At 53.4% G+C, this 26,714-nt stretch overlaps 71 non-coding genes across 71 annotated transcripts; 18 read left to right on the forward strand and 53 right to left on the reverse strand.

Annotated features, from left to right (window-relative positions):
* Nucleotides 1-173: 173 nt before the first annotated feature.
* Nucleotides 174-246, forward strand: Trnar-acg. The gene has a single exon. It is a non-coding gene; the product is annotated as a tRNA-Arg (tRNA).
* A 604-nt stretch (nt 247-850) lies between these two features.
* Nucleotides 851-922, reverse strand: Trnad-guc. Its single transcript has one exon. It is a non-coding gene; the product is annotated as a tRNA-Asp (tRNA).
* Nucleotides 923-1,029: 107 nt separating this feature from the next.
* On the reverse strand, nt 1,030-1,101 carry Trnad-guc. The gene has a single exon. It is a non-coding gene; the product is annotated as a tRNA-Asp (tRNA).
* Nucleotides 1,102-1,208: 107 nt separating this feature from the next.
* On the reverse strand, nt 1,209-1,300 carry Trnai-uau. The gene is given in 2 exon segments: nt 1,209-1,244; nt 1,263-1,300. It is a non-coding gene; the product is annotated as a tRNA-Ile (tRNA).
* A 378-nt stretch (nt 1,301-1,678) lies between these two features.
* On the forward strand, nt 1,679-1,751 carry Trnar-acg. The gene has a single exon. It is a non-coding gene; the product is annotated as a tRNA-Arg (tRNA).
* Nucleotides 1,752-2,355: 604 nt separating this feature from the next.
* Trnad-guc lies at nt 2,356-2,427 on the reverse strand. Its single transcript has one exon. It is a non-coding gene; the product is annotated as a tRNA-Asp (tRNA).
* Nucleotides 2,428-2,534: 107 nt separating this feature from the next.
* Trnad-guc lies at nt 2,535-2,606 on the reverse strand. Its single transcript has one exon. It is a non-coding gene; the product is annotated as a tRNA-Asp (tRNA).
* A 107-nt stretch (nt 2,607-2,713) lies between these two features.
* Nucleotides 2,714-2,805, reverse strand: Trnai-uau. The gene is given in 2 exon segments: nt 2,714-2,749; nt 2,768-2,805. It is a non-coding gene; the product is annotated as a tRNA-Ile (tRNA).
* Nucleotides 2,806-3,183: 378 nt separating this feature from the next.
* Nucleotides 3,184-3,256, forward strand: Trnar-acg. Its single transcript has one exon. It is a non-coding gene; the product is annotated as a tRNA-Arg (tRNA).
* A 604-nt stretch (nt 3,257-3,860) lies between these two features.
* On the reverse strand, nt 3,861-3,932 carry Trnad-guc. The gene has a single exon. It is a non-coding gene; the product is annotated as a tRNA-Asp (tRNA).
* Nucleotides 3,933-4,039: 107 nt separating this feature from the next.
* Trnad-guc lies at nt 4,040-4,111 on the reverse strand. Its single transcript has one exon. It is a non-coding gene; the product is annotated as a tRNA-Asp (tRNA).
* Nucleotides 4,112-4,218: 107 nt separating this feature from the next.
* Trnai-uau lies at nt 4,219-4,320 on the reverse strand. The gene is given in 2 exon segments: nt 4,219-4,264; nt 4,283-4,320. It is a non-coding gene; the product is annotated as a tRNA-Ile (tRNA).
* A 378-nt stretch (nt 4,321-4,698) lies between these two features.
* Nucleotides 4,699-4,771, forward strand: Trnar-acg. Its single transcript has one exon. It is a non-coding gene; the product is annotated as a tRNA-Arg (tRNA).
* A 604-nt stretch (nt 4,772-5,375) lies between these two features.
* On the reverse strand, nt 5,376-5,447 carry Trnad-guc. Its single transcript has one exon. It is a non-coding gene; the product is annotated as a tRNA-Asp (tRNA).
* A 107-nt stretch (nt 5,448-5,554) lies between these two features.
* Trnad-guc lies at nt 5,555-5,626 on the reverse strand. Its single transcript has one exon. It is a non-coding gene; the product is annotated as a tRNA-Asp (tRNA).
* Nucleotides 5,627-5,733: 107 nt separating this feature from the next.
* On the reverse strand, nt 5,734-5,825 carry Trnai-uau. The gene is given in 2 exon segments: nt 5,734-5,769; nt 5,788-5,825. It is a non-coding gene; the product is annotated as a tRNA-Ile (tRNA).
* A 378-nt stretch (nt 5,826-6,203) lies between these two features.
* Nucleotides 6,204-6,276, forward strand: Trnar-acg. The gene has a single exon. It is a non-coding gene; the product is annotated as a tRNA-Arg (tRNA).
* Nucleotides 6,277-6,880: 604 nt separating this feature from the next.
* On the reverse strand, nt 6,881-6,952 carry Trnad-guc. The gene has a single exon. It is a non-coding gene; the product is annotated as a tRNA-Asp (tRNA).
* A 107-nt stretch (nt 6,953-7,059) lies between these two features.
* Trnad-guc lies at nt 7,060-7,131 on the reverse strand. The gene has a single exon. It is a non-coding gene; the product is annotated as a tRNA-Asp (tRNA).
* Nucleotides 7,132-7,238: 107 nt separating this feature from the next.
* Nucleotides 7,239-7,330, reverse strand: Trnai-uau. The gene is given in 2 exon segments: nt 7,239-7,274; nt 7,293-7,330. It is a non-coding gene; the product is annotated as a tRNA-Ile (tRNA).
* A 378-nt stretch (nt 7,331-7,708) lies between these two features.
* Nucleotides 7,709-7,781, forward strand: Trnar-acg. The gene has a single exon. It is a non-coding gene; the product is annotated as a tRNA-Arg (tRNA).
* Nucleotides 7,782-8,385: 604 nt separating this feature from the next.
* On the reverse strand, nt 8,386-8,457 carry Trnad-guc. Its single transcript has one exon. It is a non-coding gene; the product is annotated as a tRNA-Asp (tRNA).
* A 107-nt stretch (nt 8,458-8,564) lies between these two features.
* Trnad-guc lies at nt 8,565-8,636 on the reverse strand. The gene has a single exon. It is a non-coding gene; the product is annotated as a tRNA-Asp (tRNA).
* Nucleotides 8,637-8,743: 107 nt separating this feature from the next.
* On the reverse strand, nt 8,744-8,835 carry Trnai-uau. Its single transcript is given in 2 exon segments — nt 8,744-8,779; nt 8,798-8,835. It is a non-coding gene; the product is annotated as a tRNA-Ile (tRNA).
* A 378-nt stretch (nt 8,836-9,213) lies between these two features.
* Nucleotides 9,214-9,286, forward strand: Trnar-acg. The gene has a single exon. It is a non-coding gene; the product is annotated as a tRNA-Arg (tRNA).
* Nucleotides 9,287-9,890: 604 nt separating this feature from the next.
* Trnad-guc lies at nt 9,891-9,962 on the reverse strand. Its single transcript has one exon. It is a non-coding gene; the product is annotated as a tRNA-Asp (tRNA).
* Nucleotides 9,963-10,069: 107 nt separating this feature from the next.
* Nucleotides 10,070-10,141, reverse strand: Trnad-guc. Its single transcript has one exon. It is a non-coding gene; the product is annotated as a tRNA-Asp (tRNA).
* A 107-nt stretch (nt 10,142-10,248) lies between these two features.
* On the reverse strand, nt 10,249-10,340 carry Trnai-uau. Its single transcript is given in 2 exon segments — nt 10,249-10,284; nt 10,303-10,340. It is a non-coding gene; the product is annotated as a tRNA-Ile (tRNA).
* Nucleotides 10,341-10,718: 378 nt separating this feature from the next.
* Trnar-acg lies at nt 10,719-10,791 on the forward strand. The gene has a single exon. It is a non-coding gene; the product is annotated as a tRNA-Arg (tRNA).
* Nucleotides 10,792-11,395: 604 nt separating this feature from the next.
* Trnad-guc lies at nt 11,396-11,467 on the reverse strand. The gene has a single exon. It is a non-coding gene; the product is annotated as a tRNA-Asp (tRNA).
* Nucleotides 11,468-11,574: 107 nt separating this feature from the next.
* Nucleotides 11,575-11,646, reverse strand: Trnad-guc. Its single transcript has one exon. It is a non-coding gene; the product is annotated as a tRNA-Asp (tRNA).
* A 107-nt stretch (nt 11,647-11,753) lies between these two features.
* Nucleotides 11,754-11,845, reverse strand: Trnai-uau. Its single transcript is given in 2 exon segments — nt 11,754-11,789; nt 11,808-11,845. It is a non-coding gene; the product is annotated as a tRNA-Ile (tRNA).
* A 378-nt stretch (nt 11,846-12,223) lies between these two features.
* On the forward strand, nt 12,224-12,296 carry Trnar-acg. The gene has a single exon. It is a non-coding gene; the product is annotated as a tRNA-Arg (tRNA).
* Nucleotides 12,297-12,900: 604 nt separating this feature from the next.
* Trnad-guc lies at nt 12,901-12,972 on the reverse strand. The gene has a single exon. It is a non-coding gene; the product is annotated as a tRNA-Asp (tRNA).
* Nucleotides 12,973-13,079: 107 nt separating this feature from the next.
* Trnad-guc lies at nt 13,080-13,151 on the reverse strand. Its single transcript has one exon. It is a non-coding gene; the product is annotated as a tRNA-Asp (tRNA).
* A 107-nt stretch (nt 13,152-13,258) lies between these two features.
* Nucleotides 13,259-13,350, reverse strand: Trnai-uau. Its single transcript is given in 2 exon segments — nt 13,259-13,294; nt 13,313-13,350. It is a non-coding gene; the product is annotated as a tRNA-Ile (tRNA).
* A 378-nt stretch (nt 13,351-13,728) lies between these two features.
* Trnar-acg lies at nt 13,729-13,801 on the forward strand. Its single transcript has one exon. It is a non-coding gene; the product is annotated as a tRNA-Arg (tRNA).
* A 604-nt stretch (nt 13,802-14,405) lies between these two features.
* Nucleotides 14,406-14,477, reverse strand: Trnad-guc. The gene has a single exon. It is a non-coding gene; the product is annotated as a tRNA-Asp (tRNA).
* A 107-nt stretch (nt 14,478-14,584) lies between these two features.
* On the reverse strand, nt 14,585-14,656 carry Trnad-guc. Its single transcript has one exon. It is a non-coding gene; the product is annotated as a tRNA-Asp (tRNA).
* A 107-nt stretch (nt 14,657-14,763) lies between these two features.
* On the reverse strand, nt 14,764-14,855 carry Trnai-uau. The gene is given in 2 exon segments: nt 14,764-14,799; nt 14,818-14,855. It is a non-coding gene; the product is annotated as a tRNA-Ile (tRNA).
* Nucleotides 14,856-15,233: 378 nt separating this feature from the next.
* Trnar-acg lies at nt 15,234-15,306 on the forward strand. Its single transcript has one exon. It is a non-coding gene; the product is annotated as a tRNA-Arg (tRNA).
* Nucleotides 15,307-15,910: 604 nt separating this feature from the next.
* On the reverse strand, nt 15,911-15,982 carry Trnad-guc. Its single transcript has one exon. It is a non-coding gene; the product is annotated as a tRNA-Asp (tRNA).
* Nucleotides 15,983-16,089: 107 nt separating this feature from the next.
* On the reverse strand, nt 16,090-16,161 carry Trnad-guc. Its single transcript has one exon. It is a non-coding gene; the product is annotated as a tRNA-Asp (tRNA).
* A 107-nt stretch (nt 16,162-16,268) lies between these two features.
* Nucleotides 16,269-16,360, reverse strand: Trnai-uau. Its single transcript is given in 2 exon segments — nt 16,269-16,304; nt 16,323-16,360. It is a non-coding gene; the product is annotated as a tRNA-Ile (tRNA).
* Nucleotides 16,361-16,738: 378 nt separating this feature from the next.
* On the forward strand, nt 16,739-16,811 carry Trnar-acg. Its single transcript has one exon. It is a non-coding gene; the product is annotated as a tRNA-Arg (tRNA).
* Nucleotides 16,812-17,415: 604 nt separating this feature from the next.
* Trnad-guc lies at nt 17,416-17,487 on the reverse strand. Its single transcript has one exon. It is a non-coding gene; the product is annotated as a tRNA-Asp (tRNA).
* Nucleotides 17,488-17,594: 107 nt separating this feature from the next.
* On the reverse strand, nt 17,595-17,666 carry Trnad-guc. The gene has a single exon. It is a non-coding gene; the product is annotated as a tRNA-Asp (tRNA).
* Nucleotides 17,667-17,773: 107 nt separating this feature from the next.
* Trnai-uau lies at nt 17,774-17,865 on the reverse strand. The gene is given in 2 exon segments: nt 17,774-17,809; nt 17,828-17,865. It is a non-coding gene; the product is annotated as a tRNA-Ile (tRNA).
* A 378-nt stretch (nt 17,866-18,243) lies between these two features.
* Trnar-acg lies at nt 18,244-18,316 on the forward strand. The gene has a single exon. It is a non-coding gene; the product is annotated as a tRNA-Arg (tRNA).
* Nucleotides 18,317-18,920: 604 nt separating this feature from the next.
* Nucleotides 18,921-18,992, reverse strand: Trnad-guc. Its single transcript has one exon. It is a non-coding gene; the product is annotated as a tRNA-Asp (tRNA).
* Nucleotides 18,993-19,099: 107 nt separating this feature from the next.
* Trnad-guc lies at nt 19,100-19,171 on the reverse strand. The gene has a single exon. It is a non-coding gene; the product is annotated as a tRNA-Asp (tRNA).
* Nucleotides 19,172-19,278: 107 nt separating this feature from the next.
* Nucleotides 19,279-19,370, reverse strand: Trnai-uau. Its single transcript is given in 2 exon segments — nt 19,279-19,314; nt 19,333-19,370. It is a non-coding gene; the product is annotated as a tRNA-Ile (tRNA).
* A 378-nt stretch (nt 19,371-19,748) lies between these two features.
* On the forward strand, nt 19,749-19,821 carry Trnar-acg. The gene has a single exon. It is a non-coding gene; the product is annotated as a tRNA-Arg (tRNA).
* A 604-nt stretch (nt 19,822-20,425) lies between these two features.
* Trnad-guc lies at nt 20,426-20,497 on the reverse strand. The gene has a single exon. It is a non-coding gene; the product is annotated as a tRNA-Asp (tRNA).
* Nucleotides 20,498-20,604: 107 nt separating this feature from the next.
* On the reverse strand, nt 20,605-20,676 carry Trnad-guc. Its single transcript has one exon. It is a non-coding gene; the product is annotated as a tRNA-Asp (tRNA).
* Nucleotides 20,677-20,783: 107 nt separating this feature from the next.
* Trnai-uau lies at nt 20,784-20,875 on the reverse strand. The gene is given in 2 exon segments: nt 20,784-20,819; nt 20,838-20,875. It is a non-coding gene; the product is annotated as a tRNA-Ile (tRNA).
* Nucleotides 20,876-21,253: 378 nt separating this feature from the next.
* Nucleotides 21,254-21,326, forward strand: Trnar-acg. Its single transcript has one exon. It is a non-coding gene; the product is annotated as a tRNA-Arg (tRNA).
* A 604-nt stretch (nt 21,327-21,930) lies between these two features.
* On the reverse strand, nt 21,931-22,002 carry Trnad-guc. Its single transcript has one exon. It is a non-coding gene; the product is annotated as a tRNA-Asp (tRNA).
* A 107-nt stretch (nt 22,003-22,109) lies between these two features.
* On the reverse strand, nt 22,110-22,181 carry Trnad-guc. Its single transcript has one exon. It is a non-coding gene; the product is annotated as a tRNA-Asp (tRNA).
* A 107-nt stretch (nt 22,182-22,288) lies between these two features.
* On the reverse strand, nt 22,289-22,380 carry Trnai-uau. Its single transcript is given in 2 exon segments — nt 22,289-22,324; nt 22,343-22,380. It is a non-coding gene; the product is annotated as a tRNA-Ile (tRNA).
* Nucleotides 22,381-22,758: 378 nt separating this feature from the next.
* Nucleotides 22,759-22,831, forward strand: Trnar-acg. Its single transcript has one exon. It is a non-coding gene; the product is annotated as a tRNA-Arg (tRNA).
* A 604-nt stretch (nt 22,832-23,435) lies between these two features.
* Trnad-guc lies at nt 23,436-23,507 on the reverse strand. Its single transcript has one exon. It is a non-coding gene; the product is annotated as a tRNA-Asp (tRNA).
* Nucleotides 23,508-23,614: 107 nt separating this feature from the next.
* Trnad-guc lies at nt 23,615-23,686 on the reverse strand. The gene has a single exon. It is a non-coding gene; the product is annotated as a tRNA-Asp (tRNA).
* A 107-nt stretch (nt 23,687-23,793) lies between these two features.
* Trnai-uau lies at nt 23,794-23,885 on the reverse strand. Its single transcript is given in 2 exon segments — nt 23,794-23,829; nt 23,848-23,885. It is a non-coding gene; the product is annotated as a tRNA-Ile (tRNA).
* Nucleotides 23,886-24,263: 378 nt separating this feature from the next.
* Trnar-acg lies at nt 24,264-24,336 on the forward strand. The gene has a single exon. It is a non-coding gene; the product is annotated as a tRNA-Arg (tRNA).
* A 604-nt stretch (nt 24,337-24,940) lies between these two features.
* On the reverse strand, nt 24,941-25,012 carry Trnad-guc. Its single transcript has one exon. It is a non-coding gene; the product is annotated as a tRNA-Asp (tRNA).
* Nucleotides 25,013-25,119: 107 nt separating this feature from the next.
* Trnad-guc lies at nt 25,120-25,191 on the reverse strand. The gene has a single exon. It is a non-coding gene; the product is annotated as a tRNA-Asp (tRNA).
* Nucleotides 25,192-25,298: 107 nt separating this feature from the next.
* Nucleotides 25,299-25,390, reverse strand: Trnai-uau. Its single transcript is given in 2 exon segments — nt 25,299-25,334; nt 25,353-25,390. It is a non-coding gene; the product is annotated as a tRNA-Ile (tRNA).
* Nucleotides 25,391-25,768: 378 nt separating this feature from the next.
* Trnar-acg lies at nt 25,769-25,841 on the forward strand. Its single transcript has one exon. It is a non-coding gene; the product is annotated as a tRNA-Arg (tRNA).
* Nucleotides 25,842-26,445: 604 nt separating this feature from the next.
* Trnad-guc lies at nt 26,446-26,517 on the reverse strand. Its single transcript has one exon. It is a non-coding gene; the product is annotated as a tRNA-Asp (tRNA).
* A 107-nt stretch (nt 26,518-26,624) lies between these two features.
* On the reverse strand, nt 26,625-26,696 carry Trnad-guc. Its single transcript has one exon. It is a non-coding gene; the product is annotated as a tRNA-Asp (tRNA).
* Nucleotides 26,697-26,714: the final 18 nt, after the last annotated feature.

Genomic DNA, 26,714 nt, shown 5'->3' on the forward strand with positions numbered 1-26,714 from the left:
CCTTCTGCTACCTGTCGAACAGCGAGAGCAGATGCGTGGCAAGCTCTAAGCTCTGCAGGCGCACTGCGGCCACGCAGCTGCACGAAAGGTACCTTCCTTGGGAGCTTGCTCAGCCATGGAGAACACGTTTCTTAGCGAATTGCACTTGTCTCGTAGAAAGAAATGCCGCCACTGGCCCTGTGGCGCAACGGATAACGCGTCTGACTACGGATCAGAAGATTCCAGGTTCGAATCCTGGCAGGGTCGGCGTTTTGTTAGTTGCCGACGCGTAGCTGGGCAGTGGATTTCGTATGTCGCCGCACCGTGGAGTGCTTTGTTGCTCCTGTGCATCTCGCAGCTGCATGTCGAGTCGATCGTGGTAAATATCGCTGCCTGCAAGCGTCAGCGTAGCGTCAGTCGAGCATAGTCGAGACAAGTCAAGCTGAGAGCTGTAGGAGATGATACGCAATTAAATACAGGCGTGTGAAAGCGACGCAGACAACACTTTCCAAGTGTCCCACGTCACGTGGCGAAGAGCCGGCGCAACCCCAGGCAGCAGAGTGGCGCAGTGGAAGCGTGCTGGGCCCATAACCCAGAGGTCCGTGGATCGAAACCACGCTCTGCTAAAATTATTTCTTTTGCGGACTGTGCCGAGCTCGATTATTACGCCCACAGCGTCGGCTGGGGTGCTTTGATACAGCGTTAACAGCATACCCCGCAGTTCTGAAATGTGAAGAATGCGAGAACCACTTCCTAAGTTGTAGCATTTTTTAAGATTTTGCGCCAACTACACTCCACGATCGCAAAGTTAATGCTCTTACGACCCACATACGCGCAACACTCGAACAGGGTTGTGAGATAAAAATCGCATCTCCCCGGCGGGGAATCGAACCCCGGTCTCCCGCGTGACAGGCGGGGATACTAACCACTATACTACCGAGGATGCGCTGTAGACAGGTGCCTGTGTGCGAGAGATATGTTGCTAGTAGCCGCAAACGACCTACACTAAGTTCGGCGAGTGATAGAGCAGCAATTAAAAATCGGATGTGCCTCCCCGGCGGGGAATCGAACCCCGGTCTCCCGCGTGACAGGCGGGGATACTAACCACTATACTACCGAGGAAGACGCAGCTAGCGTCTCGAATGCACAATTATGTTACTCAAATAGCTGATACATCTCAAACCTAGCCTCCTGTTGCTGTCAGAGACAGCTGCTAAGAAATAAAAGTATGCCCCAGGTGAGGCTCGAACTCACAACCCCGGCATTGCTCACGGCTACTGCCTTATAAGTACCGTGCGCTAACCAATTGCGCCACTGGGGCTACAACAGAGTGCTTTCAGTTAGCGGTATTCACTTTGCTGCAAACCAGTGGTGGCCACAGAAACATACGATCGCCACCTGATGCCATACTGCGACTTTGGCACCTGACTACCAATGCTTCGTGCTATTCTTGTTTCATATGCTACGCTTACATGCACATCAACCGGCTCTCGTCGTCGAGAAAACGTGGGAAAACGCGCGCCTTGCCTTCTGCTACCTGTCGAACAGCGAGAGCAGATGCGTGGCAAGCTCTAAGCTCTGCAGGCGCACTGCGGCCACGCAGCTGCACGAAAGGTACCTTCCTTGGGAGCTTGCTCAGCCATGGAGAACACGTTTCTTAGCGAATTGCACTTGTCTCGTAGAAAGAAATGCTGCCACTGGCCCTGTGGCGCAACGGATAACGCGTCTGACTACGGATCAGAAGATTCCAGGTTCGAATCCTGGCAGGGTCGGCGTTTTGTTAGTTGCCGACGCGTAGCTGGGCAGTGGATTTCGTATGTCGCCGCACCGTGGAGTGCTTTGTTGCTCCTGTGCATCTCGCAGCTGCATGTCGAGTCGATCGTGGTAAATATCGCTGCCTGCAAGCGTCAGCGTAGCGTCAGTCGAGCAAAGTCGAGACAAGTCAAGCTGAGAGCTGTAGGAGATGATACGCAATTAAACACAGGCGTGTGAAAGCGACGCAGACAACACTTTCCAAGTGTCCCACGTCACGTGGCGAAGAGCCGGCGCAACCCCAGGCAGCAGAGTGGCGCAGTGGAAGCGTGCTGGGCCCATAACCCAGAGGTCCGTGGATCGAAACCACGCTCTGCTAAAATTATTTCTTTTGCGGACTGTGCCGAGCTCGATTATTACGCCCACAGCGTCGGCTGGGGTGCTTTGATACAGCGTTAACAGCATACCCCGCAGTTCTGAAATGTGAAGAATGCGAGAACCACTTCCTAAGTTGTAGCATTTTTTAAGATTTTGCGCCAACTACACTCCACGATCGCAAAGTTAATGCTCTTACGACCCACATACGCGCAACACTCGAACAGGGTTGTGAGATAAAAATCGCATCTCCCCGGCGGGGAATCGAACCCCGGTCTCCCGCGTGACAGGCGGGGATACTAACCACTATACTACCGGGGATGCGCTGTAGACAGGTGCCTGTGTGCGAGAGATATGGTGCTAGTAGCCGCAAACGACCTACACTAAGTTCGGCGAGTGATAGAGCAGCAATTAAAAATCGGATGTGCCTCCCCGGCGGGGAATCGAACCCCGGTCTCCCGCGTGACAGGCGGGGATACTAACCACTATACTACCGAGGAAGACGCAGCTAGCGTCTCGAATGCACAATTATGTTACTCAAATAGCTGATACATCTCAAACCTAGCCTCCTGTTGCTGTCAGAGACAGCTGCTAAGAAATAAAAGTATGCCCCAGGTGAGGCTCGAACTCACAACCCCGGCATTGCTCACGGCTACTGCCTTATAAGTACCGTGCGCTAACCAATTGCGCCACTGGGGCTACAACAGAGTGCTTTCAGTTAGCGGTATTCACTTTGCTGCAAACCAGTGGTGGCCACAGAAACATACGATCGCCACCTGATGCCATACTGCGACTTTGGCACCTGACTACCAATGCTTCGTGCTATTCTTGTTTCATATGCTACGCTTACATGCACATCAACCGGCTCTCGTCGTCGAGAAAACGTGGGAAAACGCGCGCCTTGCCTTCTGCTACCTGTCGAACAGCGAGAGCAGATGCGTGGCAAGCTCTAAGCTCTGCAGGCGCACTGCGGCCACGCAGCTGCACGAAAGGTACCTTCCTTGGGAGCTTGCTCAGCCATGGAGAACACGTTTCTTAGCGAATTGCACTTGTCTCGTAGAAAGAAATGCCGCCACTGGCCCTGTGGCGCAACGGATAACGCGTCTGACTACGGATCAGAAGATTCCAGGTTCGAATCCTGGCAGGGTCGGCGTTTTGTTAGTTGCCGACGCGTAGCTGGGCAGTGGATTTCGTATGTCGCCGCACCGTGGAGTGCTTTGTTGCTCCTGTGCATCTCGCAGCTGCATGTCGAGTCGATCGTGGTAAATATCGCTGCCTGCAAGCGTCAGCGTAGCGTCAGTCGAGCATAGTCGAGACAAGTCAAGCTGAGAGCTGTAGGAGATGATACGCAATTAAATACAGGCGTGTGAAAGCGACGCAGACAACACTTTCCAAGTGTCCCACGTCACGTGGCGAAGAGCCGGCGCAACCCCAGGCAGCAGAGTGGCGCAGTGGAAGCGTGCTGGGCCCATAACCCAGAGGTCCGTGGATCGAAACCACGCTCTGCTAAAATTATTTCTTTTGCGGACTGTGCCGAGCTCGATTATTACGCCCACAGCGTCGGCTGGGGTGCTTTGATACAGCGTTAACAGCATACCCCGCAGTTCTGAAATGTGAAGAATGCGAGAACCACTTCCTAAGTTGTAGCATTTTTTAAGATTTTGCGCCAACTACACTCCACGATCGCAAAGTTAATGCTCTTACGACCCACATACGCGCAACACTCGAACAGGGTTGTGAGATAAAAATCGCATCTCCCCGGCGGGGAATCGAACCCCGGTCTCCCGCGTGACAGGCGGGGATACTAACCACTATACTACCGAGGATGCGCTGTAGACAGGTGCCTGTGTGCGAGAGATATGTTGCTAGTAGCCGCAAACGACCTACACTAAGTTCGGCGAGTGATAGAGCAGCAATTAAAAATCGGATGTGCCTCCCCGGCGGGGAATCGAACCCCGGTCTCCCGCGTGACAGGCGGGGATACTAACCACTATACTACCGAGGAAGACGCAGCTAGCGTCTCGAATGCACAATTATGTTACTCAAATAGCTGATACATCTCAAACCTAGCCTCCTGTTGCTGTCAGAGACAGCTGCTAAGAAATAAAAGTATGCCCCAGGTGAGGCTCGAACTCACTCGAACTCACAACCCCGGCATTGCTCACGGCTACTGCCTTATAAGTACCGTGCGCTAACCAATTGCGCCACTGGGGCTACAACAGAGTGCTCTCAGTTAGCGGTATTCACTTTGCTGCAATCCAGTGGTGGCCACAGAAACATACGATCGCCACCTGATGCCATACTGCGACTTTGGCACCTGACTACCAATGCTTCGTGCTATTCTTGTTTCATATGCTACGCTTACATGCACATCAACCGGCTCTCGTCGTCGAGAAAACGTGGGAAAACGCGCGCCTTGCCTTCTGCTACCTGTCGAACAGCGAGAGCAGATGCGTGGCAAGCTCTAAGCTCTGCAGGCGCACTGCGGCCACGCAGCTGCACGAAAGGTACCTTCCTTGGGAGCTTGCTCAGCCATGGAGAACACGTTTCTTAGCGAATTGCACTTGTCTCGTAGAAAGAAATGCTGCCACTGGCCCTGTGGCGCAACGGATAACGCGTCTGACTACGGATCAGAAGATTCCAGGTTCGAATCCTGGCAGGGTCGGCGTTTTGTTAGTTGCCGACGCGTAGCTGGGCAGTGGATTTCGTATGTCGCCGCACCGTGGAGTGCTTTGTTGCTCCTGTGCATCTCGCAGCTGCATGTCGAGTCGATCGTGGTAAATATCGCTGCCTGCAAGCGTCAGCGTAGCGTCAGTCGAGCAAAGTCGAGACAAGTCAAGCTGAGAGCTGTAGGAGATGATACGCAATTAAATACAGGCGTGTGAAAGGGACGCAGACAACACTTTCCAAGTGTCCCACGTCACGTGGCGAAGAGCCGGCGCAACCCCAGGCAGCAGAGTGGCGCAGTGGAAGCGTGCTGGGCCCATAACCCAGAGGTCCGTGGATCGAAACCACGCTCTGCTAAAATTATTTCTTTTGCGGACTGTGCCGAGCTCGATTATTACGCCCACAGCGTCGGCTGGGGTGCTTTGATACAGCGTTAACAGCATACCCCGCAGTTCTGAAATGTGAAGAATGCGAGAACCACTTCCTAAGTTGTAGCATTTTTTAAGATTTTGCGCCAACTACACTCCACGATCGCAAAGTTAATGCTCTTACGACCCACATACGCGCAACACTCGAACAGGGTTGTGAGATAAAAATCGCATCTCCCCGGCGGGGAATCGAACCCCGGTCTCCCGCGTGACAGGCGGGGATACTAACCACTATACTACCGAGGATGCGCTGTAGACAGGTGCCTGTGTGCGAGAGATATGGTGCTAGTAGCCGCAAACGACCTACACTAAGTTCGGCGAGTGATAGAGCAGCAATTAAAAATCGGATGTGCCTCCCCGGCGGGGAATCGAACCCCGGTCTCCCGCGTGACAGGCGGGGATACTGACCACTATACTACCGAGGAAGACGCAGCTAGCGTCTCGAATGCACAATTATGTTACTCAAATAGCTGATACATCTCAAACCTAGCCTCCTGTTGCTGTCAGAGACAGCTGCTAAGAAATAAAAGTATGCCCCAGGTGAGGCTCGAACTCACAACCCCGGCATTGCTCACGGCTACTGCCTTATAAGTACCGTGCGCTAACCAATTGCGCCACTGGGGCTACAACAGAGTGCTCTCAGTTAGCGGTATTCACTTTGCTGCAATCCAGTGGTGGCCACAGAAACATACGATCGCCACCTGATGCCATACTGCGACTTTGGCACCTGACTACCAATGCTTCGTGCTATTCTTGTTTCATATGCTACGCTTACATGCACATCAACCGGCTCTCGTCGTCGAGAAAACGTGGGAAAACGCGCGCCTTGCCTTCTGCTACCTGTCGAACAGCGAGAGCAGATGCGTGGCAAGCTCTAAGCTCTGCAGGCGCACTGCGGCCACGCAGCTGCACGAAAGGTACCTTCCTTGGGAGCTTGCTCAGCCATGGAGAACACGTTTCTTAGCGAATTGCACTTGTCTCGTAGAAAGAAATGCTGCCACTGGCCCTGTGGCGCAACGGATAACGCGTCTGACTACGGATCAGAAGATTCCAGGTTCGAATCCTGGCAGGGTCGGCGTTTTGTTAGTTGCCGACGCGTAGCTGGGCAGTGGATTTCGTATGTCGCCGCACCGTGGAGTGCTTTGTTGCTCCTGTGCATCTCGCAGCTGCATGTCGAGTCGATCGTGGTAAATATCGCTGCCTGCAAGCGTCAGCGTAGCGTCAGTCGAGCAAAGTCGAGACAAGTCAAGCTGAGAGCTGTAGGAGATGATACGCAATTAAATACAGGCGTGTGAAAGGGACGCAGACAACACTTTCCAAGTGTCCCACGTCACGTGGCGAAGAGCCGGCGCAACCCCAGGCAGCAGAGTGGCGCAGTGGAAGCGTGCTGGGCCCATAACCCAGAGGTCCGTGGATCGAAACCACGCTCTGCTAAAATTATTTCTTTTGCGGACTGTGCCGAGCTCGATTATTACGCCCACAGCGTCGGCTGGGGTGCTTTGATACAGCGTTAACAGCATACCCCGCAGTTCTGAAATGTGAAGAATGCGAGAACCACTTCCTAAGTTGTAGCATTTTTTAAGATTTTGCGCCAACTACACTCCACGATCGCAAAGTTAATGCTCTTACGACCCACATACGCGCAACACTCGAACAGGGTTGTGAGATAAAAATCGCATCTCCCCGGCGGGGAATCGAACCCCGGTCTCCCGCGTGACAGGCGGGGATACTAACCACTATACTACCGAGGATGCGCTGTAGACAGGTGCCTGTGTGCGAGAGATATGGTGCTAGTAGCCGCAAACGACCTACACTAAGTTCGGCGAGTGATAGAGCAGCAATTAAAAATCGGATGTGCCTCCCCGGCGGGGAATCGAACCCCGGTCTCCCGCGTGACAGGCGGGGATACTGACCACTATACTACCGAGGAAGACGCAGCTAGCGTCTCGAATGCACAATTATGTTACTCAAATAGCTGATACATCTCAAACCTAGCCTCCTGTTGCTGTCAGAGACAGCTGCTAAGAAATAAAAGTATGCCCCAGGTGAGGCTCGAACTCACAACCCCGGCATTGCTCACGGCTACTGCCTTATAAGTACCGTGCGCTAACCAATTGCGCCACTGGGGCTACAACAGAGTGCTCTCAGTTAGCGGTATTCACTTTGCTGCAATCCAGTGGTGGCCACAGAAACATACGATCGCCACCTGATGCCATACTGCGACTTTGGCACCTGACTACCAATGCTTCGTGCTATTCTTGTTTCATATGCTACGCTTACATGCACATCAACCGGCTCTCGTCGTCGAGAAAACGTGGGAAAACGCGCGCCTTGCCTTCTGCTACCTGTCGAACAGCGAGAGCAGATGCGTGGCAAGCTCTAAGCTCTGCAGGCGCACTGCGGCCACGCAGCTGCACGAAAGGTACCTTCCTTGGGAGCTTGCTCAGCCATGGAGAACACGTTTCTTAGCGAATTGCACTTGTCTCGTAGAAAGAAATGCTGCCACTGGCCCTGTGGCGCAACGGATAACGCGTCTGACTACGGATCAGAAGATTCCAGGTTCGAATCCTGGCAGGGTCGGCGTTTTGTTAGTTGCCGACGCGTAGCTGGGCAGTGGATTTCGTATGTCGCCGCACCGTGGAGTGCTTTGTTGCTCCTGTGCATCTCGCAGCTGCATGTCGAGTCGATCGTGGTAAATATCGCTGCCTGCAAGCGTCAGCGTAGCGTCAGTCGAGCAAAGTCGAGACAAGTCAAGCTGAGAGCTGTAGGAGATGATACGCAATTAAATACAGGCGTGTGAAAGGGACGCAGACAACACTTTCCAAGTGTCCCACGTCACGTGGCGAAGAGCCGGCGCAACCCCAGGCAGCAGAGTGGCGCAGTGGAAGCGTGCTGGGCCCATAACCCAGAGGTCCGTGGATCGAAACCACGCTCTGCTAAAATTATTTCTTTTGCGGACTGTGCCGAGCTCGATTATTACGCCCACAGCGTCGGCTGGGGTGCTTTGATACAGCGTTAACAGCATACCCCGCAGTTCTGAAATGTGAAGAATGCGAGAACCACTTCCTAAGTTGTAGCATTTTTTAAGATTTTGCGCCAACTACACTCCACGATCGCAAAGTTAATGCTCTTACGACCCACATACGCGCAACACTCGAACAGGGTTGTGAGATAAAAATCGCATCTCCCCGGCGGGGAATCGAACCCCGGTCTCCCGCGTGACAGGCGGGGATACTAACCACTATACTACCGAGGATGCGCTGTAGACAGGTGCCTGTGTGCGAGAGATATGGTGCTAGTAGCCGCAAACGACCTACACTAAGTTCGGCGAGTGATAGAGCAGCAATTAAAAATCGGATGTGCCTCCCCGGCGGGGAATCGAACCCCGGTCTCCCGCGTGACAGGCGGGGATACTGACCACTATACTACCGAGGAAGACGCAGCTAGCGTCTCGAATGCACAATTATGTTACTCAAATAGCTGATACATCTCAAACCTAGCCTCCTGTTGCTGTCAGAGACAGCTGCTAAGAAATAAAAGTATGCCCCAGGTGAGGCTCGAACTCACAACCCCGGCATTGCTCACGGCTACTGCCTTATAAGTACCGTGCGCTAACCAATTGCGCCACTGGGGCTACAACAGAGTGCTCTCAGTTAGCGGTATTCACTTTGCTGCAATCCAGTGGTGGCCACAGAAACATACGATCGCCACCTGATGCCATACTGCGACTTTGGCACCTGACTACCAATGCTTCGTGCTATTCTTGTTTCATATGCTACGCTTACATGCACATCAACCGGCTCTCGTCGTCGAGAAAACGTGGGAAAACGCGCGCCTTGCCTTCTGCTACCTGTCGAACAGCGAGAGCAGATGCGTGGCAAGCTCTAAGCTCTGCAGGCGCACTGCGGCCACGCAGCTGCACGAAAGGTACCTTCCTTGGGAGCTTGCTCAGCCATGGAGAACACGTTTCTTAGCGAATTGCACTTGTCTCGTAGAAAGAAATGCTGCCACTGGCCCTGTGGCGCAACGGATAACGCGTCTGACTACGGATCAGAAGATTCCAGGTTCGAATCCTGGCAGGGTCGGCGTTTTGTTAGTTGCCGACGCGTAGCTGGGCAGTGGATTTCGTATGTCGCCGCACCGTGGAGTGCTTTGTTGCTCCTGTGCATCTCGCAGCTGCATGTCGAGTCGATCGTGGTAAATATCGCTGCCTGCAAGCGTCAGCGTAGCGTCAGTCGAGCAAAGTCGAGACAAGTCAAGCTGAGAGCTGTAGGAGATGATACGCAATTAAATACAGGCGTGTGAAAGGGACGCAGACAACACTTTCCAAGTGTCCCACGTCACGTGGCGAAGAGCCGGCGCAACCCCAGGCAGCAGAGTGGCGCAGTGGAAGCGTGCTGGGCCCATAACCCAGAGGTCCGTGGATCGAAACCACGCTCTGCTAAAATTATTTCTTTTGCGGACTGTGCCGAGCTCGATTATTACGCCCACAGCGTCGGCTGGGGTGCTTTGATACAGCGTTAACAGCATACCCCGCAGTTCTGAAATGTGAAGAATGCGAGAACCACTTCCTAAGTTGTAGCATTTTTTAAGATTTTGCGCCAACTACACTCCACGATCGCAAAGTTAATGCTCTTACGACCCACATACGCGCAACACTCGAACAGGGTTGTGAGATAAAAATCGCATCTCCCCGGCGGGGAATCGAACCCCGGTCTCCCGCGTGACAGGCGGGGATACTAACCACTATACTACCGAGGATGCGCTGTAGACAGGTGCCTGTGTGCGAGAGATATGGTGCTAGTAGCCGCAAACGACCTACACTAAGTTCGGCGAGTGATAGAGCAGCAATTAAAAATCGGATGTGCCTCCCCGGCGGGGAATCGAACCCCGGTCTCCCGCGTGACAGGCGGGGATACTGACCACTATACTACCGAGGAAGACGCAGCTAGCGTCTCGAATGCACAATTATGTTACTCAAATAGCTGATACATCTCAAACCTAGCCTCCTGTTGCTGTCAGAGACAGCTGCTAAGAAATAAAAGTATGCCCCAGGTGAGGCTCGAACTCACAACCCCGGCATTGCTCACGGCTACTGCCTTATAAGTACCGTGCGCTAACCAATTGCGCCACTGGGGCTACAACAGAGTGCTCTCAGTTAGCGGTATTCACTTTGCTGCAATCCAGTGGTGGCCACAGAAACATACGATCGCCACCTGATGCCATACTGCGACTTTGGCACCTGACTACCAATGCTTCGTGCTATTCTTGTTTCATATGCTACGCTTACATGCACATCAACCGGCTCTCGTCGTCGAGAAAACGTGGGAAAACGCGCGCCTTGCCTTCTGCTACCTGTCGAACAGCGAGAGCAGATGCGTGGCAAGCTCTAAGCTCTGCAGGCGCACTGCGGCCACGCAGCTGCACGAAAGGTACCTTCCTTGGGAGCTTGCTCAGCCATGGAGAACACGTTTCTTAGCGAATTGCACTTGTCTCGTAGAAAGAAATGCTGCCACTGGCCCTGTGGCGCAACGGATAACGCGTCTGACTACGGATCAGAAGATTCCAGGTTCGAATCCTGGCAGGGTCGGCGTTTTGTTAGTTGCCGACGCGTAGCTGGGCAGTGGATTTCGTATGTCGCCGCACCGTGGAGTGCTTTGTTGCTCCTGTGCATCTCGCAGCTGCATGTCGAGTCGATCGTGGTAAATATCGCTGCCTGCAAGCGTCAGCGTAGCGTCAGTCGAGCAAAGTCGAGACAAGTCAAGCTGAGAGCTGTAGGAGATGATACGCAATTAAATACAGGCGTGTGAAAGGGACGCAGACAACACTTTCCAAGTGTCCCACGTCACGTGGCGAAGAGCCGGCGCAACCCCAGGCAGCAGAGTGGCGCAGTGGAAGCGTGCTGGGCCCATAACCCAGAGGTCCGTGGATCGAAACCACGCTCTGCTAAAATTATTTCTTTTGCGGACTGTGCCGAGCTCGATTATTACGCCCACAGCGTCGGCTGGGGTGCTTTGATACAGCGTTAACAGCATACCCCGCAGTTCTGAAATGTGAAGAATGCGAGAACCACTTCCTAAGTTGTAGCATTTTTTAAGATTTTGCGCCAACTACACTCCACGATCGCAAAGTTAATGCTCTTACGACCCACATACGCGCAACACTCGAACAGGGTTGTGAGATAAAAATCGCATCTCCCCGGCGGGGAATCGAACCCCGGTCTCCCGCGTGACAGGCGGGGATACTAACCACTATACTACCGAGGATGCGCTGTAGACAGGTGCCTGTGTGCGAGAGATATGGTGCTAGTAGCCGCAAACGACCTACACTAAGTTCGGCGAGTGATAGAGCAGCAATTAAAAATCGGATGTGCCTCCCCGGCGGGGAATCGAACCCCGGTCTCCCGCGTGACAGGCGGGGATACTGACCACTATACTACCGAGGAAGACGCAGCTAGCGTCTCGAATGCACAATTATGTTACTCAAATAGCTGATACATCTCAAACCTAGCCTCCTGTTGCTGTCAGAGACAGCTGCTAAGAAATAAAAGTATGCCCCAGGTGAGGCTCGAACTCACAACCCCGGCATTGCTCACGGCTACTGCCTTATAAGTACCGTGCGCTAACCAATTGCGCCACTGGGGCTACAACAGAGTGCTCTCAGTTAGCGGTATTCACTTTGCTGCAATCCAGTGGTGGCCACAGAAACATACGATCGCCACCTGATGCCATACTGCGACTTTGGCACCTGACTACCAATGCTTCGTGCTATTCTTGTTTCATATGCTACGCTTACATGCACATCAACCGGCTCTCGTCGTCGAGAAAACGTGGGAAAACGCGCGCCTTGCCTTCTGCTACCTGTCGAACAGCGAGAGCAGATGCGTGGCAAGCTCTAAGCTCTGCAGGCGCACTGCGGCCACGCAGCTGCACGAAAGGTACCTTCCTTGGGAGCTTGCTCAGCCATGGAGAACACGTTTCTTAGCGAATTGCACTTGTCTCGTAGAAAGAAATGCTGCCACTGGCCCTGTGGCGCAACGGATAACGCGTCTGACTACGGATCAGAAGATTCCAGGTTCGAATCCTGGCAGGGTCGGCGTTTTGTTAGTTGCCGACGCGTAGCTGGGCAGTGGATTTCGTATGTCGCCGCACCGTGGAGTGCTTTGTTGCTCCTGTGCATCTCGCAGCTGCATGTCGAGTCGATCGTGGTAAATATCGCTGCCTGCAAGCGTCAGCGTAGCGTCAGTCGAGCAAAGTCGAGACAAGTCAAGCTGAGAGCTGTAGGAGATGATACGCAATTAAATACAGGCGTGTGAAAGGGACGCAGACAACACTTTCCAAGTGTCCCACGTCACGTGGCGAAGAGCCGGCGCAACCCCAGGCAGCAGAGTGGCGCAGTGGAAGCGTGCTGGGCCCATAACCCAGAGGTCCGTGGATCGAAACCACGCTCTGCTAAAATTATTTCTTTTGCGGACTGTGCCGAGCTCGATTATTACGCCCACAGCGTCGGCTGGGGTGCTTTGATACAGCGTTAACAGCATACCCCGCAGTTCTGAAATGTGAAGAATGCGAGAACCACTTCCTAAGTTGTAGCATTTTTTAAGATTTTGCGCCAACTACACTCCACGATCGCAAAGTTAATGCTCTTACGACCCACATACGCGCAACACTCGAACAGGGTTGTGAGATAAAAATCGCATCTCCCCGGCGGGGAATCGAACCCCGGTCTCCCGCGTGACAGGCGGGGATACTAACCACTATACTACCGAGGATGCGCTGTAGACAGGTGCCTGTGTGCGAGAGATATGGTGCTAGTAGCCGCAAACGACCTACACTAAGTTCGGCGAGTGATAGAGCAGCAATTAAAAATCGGATGTGCCTCCCCGGCGGGGAATCGAACCCCGGTCTCCCGCGTGACAGGCGGGGATACTGACCACTATACTACCGAGGAAGACGCAGCTAGCGTCTCGAATGCACAATTATGTTACTCAAATAGCTGATACATCTCAAACCTAGCCTCCTGTTGCTGTCAGAGACAGCTGCTAAGAAATAAAAGTATGCCCCAGGTGAGGCTCGAACTCACAACCCCGGCATTGCTCACGGCTACTGCCTTATAAGTACCGTGCGCTAACCAATTGCGCCACTGGGGCTACAACAGAGTGCTCTCAGTTAGCGGTATTCACTTTGCTGCAATCCAGTGGTGGCCACAGAAACATACGATCGCCACCTGATGCCATACTGCGACTTTGGCACCTGACTACCAATGCTTCGTGCTATTCTTGTTTCATATGCTACGCTTACATGCACATCAACCGGCTCTCGTCGTCGAGAAAACGTGGGAAAACGCGCGCCTTGCCTTCTGCTACCTGTCGAACAGCGAGAGCAGATGCGTGGCAAGCTCTAAGCTCTGCAGGCGCACTGCGGCCACGCAGCTGCACGAAAGGTACCTTCCTTGGGAGCTTGCTCAGCCATGGAGAACACGTTTCTTAGCGAATTGCACTTGTCTCGTAGAAAGAAATGCTGCCACTGGCCCTGTGGCGCAACGGATAACGCGTCTGACTACGGATCAGAAGATTCCAGGTTCGAATCCTGGCAGGGTCGGCGTTTTGTTAGTTGCCGACGCGTAGCTGGGCAGTGGATTTCGTATGTCGCCGCACCGTGGAGTGCTTTGTTGCTCCTGTGCATCTCGCAGCTGCATGTCGAGTCGATCGTGGTAAATATCGCTGCCTGCAAGCGTCAGCGTAGCGTCAGTCGAGCAAAGTCGAGACAAGTCAAGCTGAGAGCTGTAGGAGATGATACGCAATTAAATACAGGCGTGTGAAAGGGACGCAGACAACACTTTCCAAGTGTCCCACGTCACGTGGCGAAGAGCCGGCGCAACCCCAGGCAGCAGAGTGGCGCAGTGGAAGCGTGCTGGGCCCATAACCCAGAGGTCCGTGGATCGAAACCACGCTCTGCTAAAATTATTTCTTTTGCGGACTGTGCCGAGCTCGATTATTACGCCCACAGCGTCGGCTGGGGTGCTTTGATACAGCGTTAACAGCATACCCCGCAGTTCTGAAATGTGAAGAATGCGAGAACCACTTCCTAAGTTGTAGCATTTTTTAAGATTTTGCGCCAACTACACTCCACGATCGCAAAGTTAATGCTCTTACGACCCACATACGCGCAACACTCGAACAGGGTTGTGAGATAAAAATCGCATCTCCCCGGCGGGGAATCGAACCCCGGTCTCCCGCGTGACAGGCGGGGATACTAACCACTATACTACCGAGGATGCGCTGTAGACAGGTGCCTGTGTGCGAGAGATATGGTGCTAGTAGCCGCAAACGACCTACACTAAGTTCGGCGAGTGATAGAGCAGCAATTAAAAATCGGATGTGCCTCCCCGGCGGGGAATCGAACCCCGGTCTCCCGCGTGACAGGCGGGGATACTGACCACTATACTACCGAGGAAGACGCAGCTAGCGTCTCGAATGCACAATTATGTTACTCAAATAGCTGATACATCTCAAACCTAGCCTCCTGTTGCTGTCAGAGACAGCTGCTAAGAAATAAAAGTATGCCCCAGGTGAGGCTCGAACTCACAACCCCGGCATTGCTCACGGCTACTGCCTTATAAGTACCGTGCGCTAACCAATTGCGCCACTGGGGCTACAACAGAGTGCTCTCAGTTAGCGGTATTCACTTTGCTGCAATCCAGTGGTGGCCACAGAAACATACGATCGCCACCTGATGCCATACTGCGACTTTGGCACCTGACTACCAATGCTTCGTGCTATTCTTGTTTCATATGCTACGCTTACATGCACATCAACCGGCTCTCGTCGTCGAGAAAACGTGGGAAAACGCGCGCCTTGCCTTCTGCTACCTGTCGAACAGCGAGAGCAGATGCGTGGCAAGCTCTAAGCTCTGCAGGCGCACTGCGGCCACGCAGCTGCACGAAAGGTACCTTCCTTGGGAGCTTGCTCAGCCATGGAGAACACGTTTCTTAGCGAATTGCACTTGTCTCGTAGAAAGAAACGCTGCCACTGGCCCTGTGGCGCAACGGATAACGCGTCTGACTACGGATCAGAAGATTCCAGGTTCGAATCCTGGCAGGGTCGGCGTTTTGTTAGTTGCCGACGCGTAGCTGGGCAGTGGATTTCGTATGTCGCCGCACCGTGGAGTGCTTTGTTGCTCCTGTGCATCTCGCAGCTGCATGTCGAGTCGATCGTGGTAAATATCGCTGCCTGCAAGCGTCAGCGTAGCGTCAGTCGAGCAAAGTCGAGACAAGTCAAGCTGAGAGCTGTAGGAGATGATACGCAATTAAATACAGGCGTGTGAAAGGGACGCAGACAACACTTTCCAAGTGTCCCACGTCACGTGGCGAAGAGCCGGCGCAACCCCAGGCAGCAGAGTGGCGCAGTGGAAGCGTGCTGGGCCCATAACCCAGAGGTCCGTGGATCGAAACCACGCTCTGCTAAAATTATTTCTTTTGCGGACTGTGCCGAGCTCGATTATTACGCCCACAGCGTCGGCTGGGGTGCTTTGATACAGCGTTAACAGCATACCCCGCAGTTCTGAAATGTGAAGAATGCGAGAACCACTTCCTAAGTTGTAGCATTTTTTAAGATTTTGCGCCAACTACACTCCACGATCGCAAAGTTAATGCTCTTACGACCCACATACGCGCAACACTCGAACAGGGTTGTGAGATAAAAATCGCATCTCCCCGGCGGGGAATCGAACCCCGGTCTCCCGCGTGACAGGCGGGGATACTAACCACTATACTACCGAGGATGCGCTGTAGACAGGTGCCTGTGTGCGAGAGATATGGTGCTAGTAGCCGCAAACGACCTACACTAAGTTCGGCGAGTGATAGAGCAGCAATTAAAAATCGGATGTGCCTCCCCGGCGGGGAATCGAACCCCGGTCTCCCGCGTGACAGGCGGGGATACTGACCACTATACTACCGAGGAAGACGCAGCTAGCGTCTCGAATGCACAATTATGTTACTCAAATAGCTGATACATCTCAAACCTAGCCTCCTGTTGCTGTCAGAGACAGCTGCTAAGAAATAAAAGTATGCCCCAGGTGAGGCTCGAACTCACAACCCCGGCATTGCTCACGGCTACTGCCTTATAAGTACCGTGCGCTAACCAATTGCGCCACTGGGGCTACAACAGAGTGCTCTCAGTTAGCGGTATTCACTTTGCTGCAATCCAGTGGTGGCCACAGAAACATACGATCGCCACCTGATGCCATACTGCGACTTTGGCACCTGACTACCAATGCTTCGTGCTATTCTTGTTTCATATGCTACGCTTACATGCACATCAACCGGCTCTCGTCGTCGAGAAAACGTGGGAAAACGCGCGCCTTGCCTTCTGCTACCTGTCGAACAGCGAGAGCAGATGCGTGGCAAGCTCTAAGCTCTGCAGGCGCACTGCGGCCACGCAGCTGCACGAAAGGTACCTTCCTTGGGAGCTTGCTCAGCCATGGAGAACACGTTTCTTAGCGAATTGCACTTGTCTCGTAGAAAGAAATGCTGCCACTGGCCCTGTGGCGCAACGGATAACGCGTCTGACTACGGATCAGAAGATTCCAGGTTCGAATCCTGGCAGGGTCGGCGTTTTGTTAGTTGCCGACGCGTAGCTGGGCAGTGGATTTCGTATGTCGCCGCACCGTGGAGTGCTTTGTTGCTCCTGTGCATCTCGCAGCTGCATGTCGAGTCGATCGTGGTAAATATCGCTGCCTGCAAGCGTCAGCGTAGCGTCAGTCGAGCAAAGTCGAGACAAGTCAAGCTGAGAGCTGTAGGAGATGATACGCAATTAAATACAGGCGTGTGAAAGGGACGCAGACAACACTTTCCAAGTGTCCCACGTCACGTGGCGAAGAGCCGGCGCAACCCCAGGCAGCAGAGTGGCGCAGTGGAAGCGTGCTGGGCCCATAACCCAGAGGTCCGTGGATCGAAACCACGCTCTGCTAAAATTATTTCTTTTGCGGACTGTGCCGAGCTCGATTATTACGCCCACAGCGTCGGCTGGGGTGCTTTGATACAGCGTTAACAGCATACCCCGCAGTTCTGAAATGTGAAGAATGCGAGAACCACTTCCTAAGTTGTAGCATTTTTTAAGATTTTGCGCCAACTACACTCCACGATCGCAAAGTTAATGCTCTTACGACCCACATACGCGCAACACTCGAACAGGGTTGTGAGATAAAAATCGCATCTCCCCGGCGGGGAATCGAACCCCGGTCTCCCGCGTGACAGGCGGGGATACTAACCACTATACTACCGAGGATGCGCTGTAGACAGGTGCCTGTGTGCGAGAGATATGGTGCTAGTAGCCGCAAACGACCTACACTAAGTTCGGCGAGTGATAGAGCAGCAATTAAAAATCGGATGTGCCTCCCCGGCGGGGAATCGAACCCCGGTCTCCCGCGTGACAGGCGGGGATACTGACCACTATACTACCGAGGAAGACGCAGCTAGCGTCTCGAATGCACAATTATGTTACTCAAATAGCTGATACATCTCAAACCTAGCCTCCTGTTGCTGTCAGAGACAGCTGCTAAGAAATAAAAGTATGCCCCAGGTGAGGCTCGAACTCACAACCCCGGCATTGCTCACGGCTACTGCCTTATAAGTACCGTGCGCTAACCAATTGCGCCACTGGGGCTACAACAGAGTGCTCTCAGTTAGCGGTATTCACTTTGCTGCAATCCAGTGGTGGCCACAGAAACATACGATCGCCACCTGATGCCATACTGCGACTTTGGCACCTGACTACCAATGCTTCGTGCTATTCTTGTTTCATATGCTACGCTTACATGCACATCAACCGGCTCTCGTCGTCGAGAAAACGTGGGAAAACGCGCGCCTTGCCTTCTGCTACCTGTCGAACAGCGAGAGCAGATGCGTGGCAAGCTCTAAGCTCTGCAGGCGCACTGCGGCCACGCAGCTGCACGAAAGGTACCTTCCTTGGGAGCTTGCTCAGCCATGGAGAACACGTTTCTTAGCGAATTGCACTTGTCTCGTAGAAAGAAATGCTGCCACTGGCCCTGTGGCGCAACGGATAACGCGTCTGACTACGGATCAGAAGATTCCAGGTTCGAATCCTGGCAGGGTCGGCGTTTTGTTAGTTGCCGACGCGTAGCTGGGCAGTGGATTTCGTATGTCGCCGCACCGTGGAGTGCTTTGTTGCTCCTGTGCATCTCGCAGCTGCATGTCGAGTCGATCGTGGTAAATATCGCTGCCTGCAAGCGTCAGCGTAGCGTCAGTCGAGCAAAGTCGAGACAAGTCAAGCTGAGAGCTGTAGGAGATGATACGCAATTAAATACAGGCGTGTGAAAGGGACGCAGACAACACTTTCCAAGTGTCCCACGTCACGTGGCGAAGAGCCGGCGCAACCCCAGGCAGCAGAGTGGCGCAGTGGAAGCGTGCTGGGCCCATAACCCAGAGGTCCGTGGATCGAAACCACGCTCTGCTAAAATTATTTCTTTTGCGGACTGTGCCGAGCTCGATTATTACGCCCACAGCGTCGGCTGGGGTGCTTTGATACAGCGTTAACAGCATACCCCGCAGTTCTGAAATGTGAAGAATGCGAGAACCACTTCCTAAGTTGTAGCATTTTTTAAGATTTTGCGCCAACTACACTCCACGATCGCAAAGTTAATGCTCTTACGACCCACATACGCGCAACACTCGAACAGGGTTGTGAGATAAAAATCGCATCTCCCCGGCGGGGAATCGAACCCCGGTCTCCCGCGTGACAGGCGGGGATACTAACCACTATACTACCGAGGATGCGCTGTAGACAGGTGCCTGTGTGCGAGAGATATGGTGCTAGTAGCCGCAAACGACCTACACTAAGTTCGGCGAGTGATAGAGCAGCAATTAAAAATCGGATGTGCCTCCCCGGCGGGGAATCGAACCCCGGTCTCCCGCGTGACAGGCGGGGATACTGACCACTATACTACCGAGGAAGACGCAGCTAGCGTCTCGAATGCACAATTATGTTACTCAAATAGCTGATACATCTCAAACCTAGCCTCCTGTTGCTGTCAGAGACAGCTGCTAAGAAATAAAAGTATGCCCCAGGTGAGGCTCGAACTCACAACCCCGGCATTGCTCACGGCTACTGCCTTATAAGTACCGTGCGCTAACCAATTGCGCCACTGGGGCTACAACAGAGTGCTCTCAGTTAGCGGTATTCACTTTGCTGCAATCCAGTGGTGGCCACAGAAACATACGATCGCCACCTGATGCCATACTGCGACTTTGGCACCTGACTACCAATGCTTCGTGCTATTCTTGTTTCATATGCTACGCTTACATGCACATCAACCGGCTCTCGTCGTCGAGAAAACGTGGGAAAACGCGCGCCTTGCCTTCTGCTACCTGTCGAACAGCGAGAGCAGATGCGTGGCAAGCTCTAAGCTCTGCAGGCGCACTGCGGCCACGCAGCTGCACGAAAGGTACCTTCCTTGGGAGCTTGCTCAGCCATGGAGAACACGTTTCTTAGCGAATTGCACTTGTCTCGTAGAAAGAAATGCTGCCACTGGCCCTGTGGCGCAACGGATAACGCGTCTGACTACGGATCAGAAGATTCCAGGTTCGAATCCTGGCAGGGTCGGCGTTTTGTTAGTTGCCGACGCGTAGCTGGGCAGTGGATTTCGTATGTCGCCGCACCGTGGAGTGCTTTGTTGCTCCTGTGCATCTCGCAGCTGCATGTCGAGTCGATCGTGGTAAATATCGCTGCCTGCAAGCGTCAGCGTAGCGTCAGTCGAGCAAAGTCGAGACAAGTCAAGCTGAGAGCTGTAGGAGATGATACGCAATTAAATACAGGCGTGTGAAAGCGACGCAGACAACACTTTCCAAGTGTCCCACGTCACGTGGCGAAGAGCCGGCGCAACCCCAGGCAGCAGAGTGGCGCAGTGGAAGCGTGCTGGGCCCATAACCCAGAGGTCCGTGGATCGAAACCACGCTCTGCTAAAATTATTTCTTTTGCGGACTGTGCCGAGCTCGATTATTACGCCCACAGCGTCGGCTGGGGTGCTTTGATACAGCGTTAACAGCATACCCCGCAGTTCTGAAATGTGAAGAATGCGAGAACCACTTCCTAAGTTGTAGCATTTTTTAAGATTTTGCGCCAACTACACTCCACGATCGCAAAGTTAATGCTCTTACGACCCACATACGCGCAACACTCGAACAGGGTTGTGAGATAAAAATCGCATCTCCCCGGCGGGGAATCGAACCCCGGTCTCCCGCGTGACAGGCGGGGATACTAACCACTATACTACCGAGGATGCGCTGTAGACAGGTGCCTGTGTGCGAGAGATATGGTGCTAGTAGCCGCAAACGACCTACACTAAGTTCGGCGAGTGATAGAGCAGCAATTAAAAATCGGATGTGCCTCCCCGGCGGGGAATCGAACCCCGGTCTCCCGCGTGACAGGCGGGGATACTGACCACTATACTACCGAGGAAGACGCAGCTAGCGTCTCGAATGCACAATTATGTTACTCAAATAGCTGATACATCTCAAACCTAGCCTCCTGTTGCTGTCAGAGACAGCTGCTAAGAAATAAAAGTATGCCCCAGGTGAGGCTCGAACTCACAACCCCGGCATTGCTCACGGCTACTGCCTTATAAGTACCGTGCGCTAACCAATTGCGCCACTGGGGCTACAACAGAGTGCTCTCAGTTAGCGGTATTCACTTTGCTGCAATCCAGTGGTGGCCACAGAAACATACGATCGCCACCTGATGCCATACTGCGACTTTGGCACCTGACTACCAATGCTTCGTGCTATTCTTGTTTCATATGCTACGCTTACATGCACATCAACCGGCTCTCGTCGTCGAGAAAACGTGGGAAAACGCGCGCCTTGCCTTCTGCTACCTGTCGAACAGCGAGAGCAGATGCGTGGCAAGCTCTAAGCTCTGCAGGCGCACTGCGGCCACGCAGCTGCACGAAAGGTACCTTCCTTGGGAGCTTGCTCAGCCATGGAGAACACGTTTCTTAGCGAATTGCACTTGTCTCGTAGAAAGAAATGCTGCCACTGGCCCTGTGGCGCAACGGATAACGCGTCTGACTACGGATCAGAAGATTCCAGGTTCGAATCCTGGCAGGGTCGGCGTTTTGTTAGTTGCCGACGCGTAGCTGGGCAGTGGATTTCGTATGTCGCCGCACCGTGGAGTGCTTTGTTGCTCCTGTGCATCTCGCAGCTGCATGTCGAGTCGATCGTGGTAAATATCGCTGCCTGCAAGCGTCAGCGTAGCGTCAGTCGAGCAAAGTCGAGACAAGTCAAGCTGAGAGCTGTAGGAGATGATACGCAATTAAATACAGGCGTGTGAAAGGGACGCAGACAACACTTTCCAAGTGTCCCACGTCACGTGGCGAAGAGCCGGCGCAACCCCAGGCAGCAGAGTGGCGCAGTGGAAGCGTGCTGGGCCCATAACCCAGAGGTCCGTGGATCGAAACCACGCTCTGCTAAAATTATTTCTTTTGCGGACTGTGCCGAGCTCGATTATTACGCCCACAGCGTCGGCTGGGGTGCTTTGATACAGCGTTAACAGCATACCCCGCAGTTCTGAAATGTGAAGAATGCGAGAACCACTTCCTAAGTTGTAGCATTTTTTAAGATTTTGCGCCAACTACACTCCACGATCGCAAAGTTAATGCTCTTACGACCCACATACGCGCAACACTCGAACAGGGTTGTGAGATAGAAATCGCATCTCCCCGGCGGGGAATCGAACCCCGGTCTCCCGCGTGACAGGCGGGGATACTAACCACTATACTACCGAGGATGCGCTGTAGACAGGTGCCTGTGTGCGAGAGATATGGTGCTAGTAGCCGCAAACGACCTACACTAAGTTCGGCGAGTGATAGAGCAGCAATTAAAAATCGGATGTGCCTCCCCGGCGGGGAATCGAACCCCGGTCTCCCGCGTGACAGGCGGGGATACTGACCACTATACTACCGAGGAAGACGCAGCTAGCGTCTCGAATGCACAATTATGTTACTCAAATAGCTGATACATCTCAAACCTAGCCTCCTGTTGCTGTCAGAGACAGCTGCTAAGAAATAAAAGTATGCCCCAGGTGAGGCTCGAACTCACAACCCCGGCATTGCTCACGGCTACTGCCTTATAAGTACCGTGCGCTAACCAATTGCGCCACTGGGGCTACAACAGAGTGCTCTCAGTTAGCGGTATTCACTTTGCTGCAATCCAGTGGTGGCCACAGAAACATACGATCGCCACCTGATGCCATACTGCGACTTTGGCACCTGACTACCAATGCTTCGTGCTATTCTTGTTTCATATGCTACGCTTACATGCACATCAACCGGCTCTCGTCGTCGAGAAAACGTGGGAAAACGCGCGCCTTGCCTTCTGCTACCTGTCGAACAGCGAGAGCAGATGCGTGGCAAGCTCTAAGCTCTGCAGGCGCACTGCGGCCACGCAGCTGCACGAAAGGTACCTTCCTTGGGAGCTTGCTCAGCCATGGAGAACACGTTTCTTAGCGAATTGCACTTGTCTCGTAGAAAGAAATGCTGCCACTGGCCCTGTGGCGCAACGGATAACGCGTCTGACTACGGATCAGAAGATTCCAGGTTCGAATCCTGGCAGGGTCGGCGTTTTGTTAGTTGCCGACGCGTAGCTGGGCAGTGGATTTCGTATGTCGCCGCACCGTGGAGTGCTTTGTTGCTCCTGTGCATCTCGCAGCTGCATGTCGAGTCGATCGTGGTAAATATCGCTGCCTGCAAGCGTCAGCGTAGCGTCAGTCGAGCAAAGTCGAGACAAGTCAAGCTGAGAGCTGTAGGAGATGATACGCAATTAAATACAGGCGTGTGAAAGGGACGCAGACAACACTTTCCAAGTGTCCCACGTCACGTGGCGAAGAGCCGGCGCAACCCCAGGCAGCAGAGTGGCGCAGTGGAAGCGTGCTGGGCCCATAACCCAGAGGTCCGTGGATCGAAACCACGCTCTGCTAAAATTATTTCTTTTGCGGACTGTGCCGAGCTCGATTATTACGCCCACAGCGTCGGCTGGGGTGCTTTGATACAGCGTTAACAGCATACCCCGCAGTTCTGAAATGTGAAGAATGCGAGAACCACTTCCTAAGTTGTAGCATTTTTTAAGATTTTGCGCCAACTACACTCCACGATCGCAAAGTTAATGCTCTTACGACCCACATACGCGCAACACTCGAACAGGGTTGTGAGATAAAAATCGCATCTCCCCGGCGGGGAATCGAACCCCGGTCTCCCGCGTGACAGGCGGGGATACTAACCACTATACTACCGAGGATGCGCTGTAGACAGGTGCCTGTGTGCGAGAGATATGGTGCTAGTAGCCGCAAACGACCTACACTAAGTTCGGCGAGTGATAGAGCAGCAATTAAAAATCGGATGTGCCTCCCCGGCGGGGAATCGAACCCCGGTCTCCCGCGTGACAGGCGGGGATACTGACCACTATACTACCGAGGAAGACGCAGCTAGCGTCTCGAATGCACAATTATGTTACTCAAATAGCTGATACATCTCAAACCTAGCCTCCTGTTGCTGTCAGAGACAGCTGCTAAGAAATAAAAGTATGCCCCAGGTGAGGCTCGAACTCACAACCCCGGCATTGCTCACGGCTACTGCCTTATAAGTACCGTGCGCTAACCAATTGCGCCACTGGGGCTACAACAGAGTGCTCTCAGTTAGCGGTATTCACTTTGCTGCAATCCAGTGGTGGCCACAGAAACATACGATCGCCACCTGATGCCATACTGCGACTTTGGCACCTGACTACCAATGCTTCGTGCTATTCTTGTTTCATATGCTACGCTTACATGCACATCAACCGGCTCTCGTCGTCGAGAAAACGTGGGAAAACGCGCGCCTTGCCTTCTGCTACCTGTCGAACAGCGAGAGCAGATGCGTGGCAAGCTCTAAGCTCTGCAGGCGCACTGCGGCCACGCAGCTGCACGAAAGGTACCTTCCTTGGGAGCTTGCTCAGCCATGGAGAACACGTTTCTTAGCGAATTGCACTTGTCTCGTAGAAAGAAATGCTGCCACTGGCCCTGTGGCGCAACGGATAACGCGTCTGACTACGGATCAGAAGATTCCAGGTTCGAATCCTGGCAGGGTCGGCGTTTTGTTAGTTGCCGACGCGTAGCTGGGCAGTGGATTTCGTATGTCGCCGCACCGTGGAGTGCTTTGTTGCTCCTGTGCATCTCGCAGCTGCATGTCGAGTCGATCGTGGTAAATATCGCTGCCTGCAAGCGTCAGCGTAGCGTCAGTCGAGCAAAGTCGAGACAAGTCAAGCTGAGAGCTGTAGGAGATGATACGCAATTAAATACAGGCGTGTGAAAGGGACGCAGACAACACTTTCCAAGTGTCCCACGTCACGTGGCGAAGAGCCGGCGCAACCCCAGGCAGCAGAGTGGCGCAGTGGAAGCGTGCTGGGCCCATAACCCAGAGGTCCGTGGATCGAAACCACGCTCTGCTAAAATTATTTCTTTTGCGGACTGTGCCGAGCTCGATTATTACGCCCACAGCGTCGGCTGGGGTGCTTTGATACAGCGTTAACAGCATACCCCGCAGTTCTGAAATGTGAAGAATGCGAGAACCACTTCCTAAGTTGTAGCATTTTTTAAGATTTTGCGCCAACTACACTCCACGATCGCAAAGTTAATGCTCTTACGACCCACATACGCGCAACACTCGAACAGGGTTGTGAGATAAAAATCGCATCTCCCCGGCGGGGAATCGAACCCCGGTCTCCCGCGTGACAGGCGGGGATACTAACCACTATACTACCGAGGATGCGCTGTAGACAGGTGCCTGTGTGCGAGAGATATGGTGCTAGTAGCCGCAAACGACCTACACTAAGTTCGGCGAGTGATAGAGCAGCAATTAAAAATCGGATGTGCCTCCCCGGCGGGGAATCGAACCCCGGTCTCCCGCGTGACAGGCGGGGATACTGACCACTATACTACCGAGGAAGACGCAGCTAGCGTCTCGAATGCACAATTATGTTACTCAAATAGCTGATACATCTCAAACCTAGCCTCCTGTTGCTGTCAGAGACAGCTGCTAAGAAATAAAAGTATGCCCCAGGTGAGGCTCGAACTCACAACCCCGGCATTGCTCACGGCTACTGCCTTATAAGTACCGTGCGCTAACCAATTGCGCCACTGGGGCTACAACAGAGTGCTCTCAGTTAGCGGTATTCACTTTGCTGCAATCCAGTGGTGGCCACAGAAACATACGATCGCCACCTGATGCCATACTGCGACTTTGGCACCTGACTACCAATGCTTCGTGCTATTCTTGTTTCATATGCTACGCTTACATGCACATCAACCGGCTCTCGTCGTCGAGAAAACGTGGGAAAACGCGCGCCTTGCCTTCTGCTACCTGTCGAACAGCGAGAGCAGATGCGTGGCAAGCTCTAAGCTCTGCAGGCGCACTGCGGCCACGCAGCTGCACGAAAGGTACCTTCCTTGGGAGCTTGCTCAGCCATGGAGAACACGTTTCTTAGCGAATTGCACTTGTCTCGTAGAAAGAAATGCTGCCACTGGCCCTGTGGCGCAACGGATAACGCGTCTGACTACGGATCAGAAGATTCCAGGTTCGAATCCTGGCAGGGTCGGCGTTTTGTTAGTTGCCGACGCGTAGCTGGGCAGTGGATTTCGTATGTCGCCGCACCGTGGAGTGCTTTGTTGCTCCTGTGCATCTCGCAGCTGCATGTCGAGTCGATCGTGGTAAATATCGCTGCCTGCAAGCGTCAGCGTAGCGTCAGTCGAGCAAAGTCGAGACAAGTCAAGCTGAGAGCTGTAGGAGATGATACGCAATTAAATACAGGCGTGTGAAAGGGACGCAGACAACACTTTCCAAGTGTCCCACGTCACGTGGCGAAGAGCCGGCGCAACCCCAGGCAGCAGAGTGGCGCAGTGGAAGCGTGCTGGGCCCATAACCCAGAGGTCCGTGGATCGAAACCACGCTCTGCTAAAATTATTTCTTTTGCGGACTGTGCCGAGCTCGATTATTACGCCCACAGCGTCGGCTGGGGTGCTTTGATACAGCGTTAACAGCATACCCCGCAGTTCTGAAATGTGAAGAATGCGAGAACCACTTCCTAAGTTGTAGCATTTTTTAAGATTTTGCGCCAACTACACTCCACGATCGCAAAGTTAATGCTCTTACGACCCACATACGCGCAACACTCGAACAGGGTTGTGAGATAAAAATCGCATCTCCCCGGCGGGGAATCGAACCCCGGTCTCCCGCGTGACAGGCGGGGATACTAACCACTATACTACCGAGGATGCGCTGTAGACAGGTGCCTGTGTGCGAGAGATATGGTGCTAGTAGCCGCAAACGACCTACACTAAGTTCGGCGAGTGATAGAGCAGCAATTAAAAATCGGATGTGCCTCCCCGGCGGGGAATCGAACCCCGGTCTCCCGCGTGACAGGCGGGGATACTGACCACTATACTACCGAGGAAGACGCAGCTAGCGTCTC

This window comes from Schistocerca piceifrons, chromosome 8 (assembly GCF_021461385.2).
Source record: "Schistocerca piceifrons isolate TAMUIC-IGC-003096 chromosome 8, iqSchPice1.1, whole genome shotgun sequence".
Lineage (NCBI taxonomy): Eukaryota > Metazoa > Arthropoda > Insecta > Orthoptera > Acrididae > Schistocerca > Schistocerca piceifrons.